Consider the following 1,151-nt stretch of genomic DNA (forward strand, 5'->3'; position numbering starts at 1 on the left):
GGCACCGCGTGCGCGCACGGGGGACAGCTTCTCGCCCTCTGAGCCAGACGTTGCTTGTTCAGTCCTAAGTAGGTCCCTCCCTGTTCTTGTTGTTTTTGCCAGGAATAGTTTTGCCCCCCCCCCCCCGGGACCAAAGGTTTACCTGCGCGGCCACCCGGGCCGGCCGCTGCCGCGCGCGCGCGCGTCCAAACTCACGCGCAGCCGCGCCCCCCTACCGGACCGCGCACTTGTCCCGGCTCCCTGCCCGCTCCCTCGATCCTGCAGCCCCCCACCCGCACAGCTCGCTCCCGGCGGACGCGCCACCGCTGCCCGGGGGACGCGGCCGTGGCGGGCGCTTGCGAGCGGAGAGGCGAGGACCGGCCGGGGCCGTCCCGCCCGCCGGAGCCTCAGTCTCCCCTCCCGTAAAGGGCGGCGGCAGTGGCTCCCGGCCGCCCTGCAGCGGGACCCCTGCGGCCCCTCCCCCCGCGGCCGCTCTCCCGCCTCCGCAGCGCGGCCCCCGCGGCGTGCGGCCCCCCTCGCCGTACGGCCCGGCGCGTCGCCTCGCAGCCCCGCCCACCTCGCCTCGGGACTCGGCCTCAGCGCGCGATTGGCCGGGCTCCCGGACAGGCCGCCCTCTCCTTGGCCGAGGGGCTCCGGGTGGCGCGCTCCAGATTGGTGGAAGTCCGCGTTGCTCCCGCCCCGCCCCAGGCGCGGCCCATGATTGGCTGGCGTCCGCAAGAGCTCCTCTCCGGATCCGGTCTGGGTGGCGCGGACCAGGCCTGGGACGGCAGCGGCGGTGCCGTCCGTGGGGCTGTGGCGCGAGGCAGGTGAGCTCCCGGTCAGGGGTGGGGGGGCCCGGAGCGAGGTCGGCTGGGGAGCCAGGACTGCGGCCAGGGCGTCGCTCACGGCGGGCGGGGGCTGCGGGCCGGGGGCGGAGGGGACGGGCCGAGCCGCGGGCCCCGCCTGGGCCGCCAACGGCCGCCGCCCCCTCCTCGGCCCTGCGCGTCCCCGCACCTGGCCCGAGTCTGCAGCAGGTCTGTCTCGGGGCGTCCCCTCCGCCCGACGTCAGCGGCGTGCCGGGGTGCCGGCGGGACTGTGCGGACGCGGGCGCACCCGGGGACCCCTGTCGCCGCTGCCCGCCCCCACCCGGGCGCCCCCGACCCCCGCGCCCC

The 1,151-nt window shown here is 78.3% G+C and overlaps 1 protein-coding gene across 2 annotated transcripts in view; it reads left to right on the forward strand.

The window, feature by feature from the left end:
* Nucleotides 1-724: 724 nt before the first annotated feature.
* SUN1 (Sad1 and UNC84 domain containing 1) overlaps nt 725-1,151 on the forward strand; it is a 51,742-nt gene continuing 51,315 nt past the window's right edge. Inside the window, exon 1 of one of the 2 annotated variants that reach the window (XM_034988206.1) lies at nt 725-806. The gene's annotated coding sequence lies outside the window, so the exon portion shown is untranslated. The remainder of the gene's footprint in view (nt 807-1,151) is intronic. The other variant, XM_034988212.1, reaches the window with a different exon arrangement.

The sequence above is a fragment of the Mirounga leonina genome, unplaced genomic scaffold, assembly GCF_011800145.1.
Source record: "Mirounga leonina isolate KUSES-001 unplaced genomic scaffold, KU_Mleo_1.0 Mir_454, whole genome shotgun sequence".
Lineage (NCBI taxonomy): Eukaryota > Metazoa > Chordata > Mammalia > Carnivora > Phocidae > Mirounga > Mirounga leonina.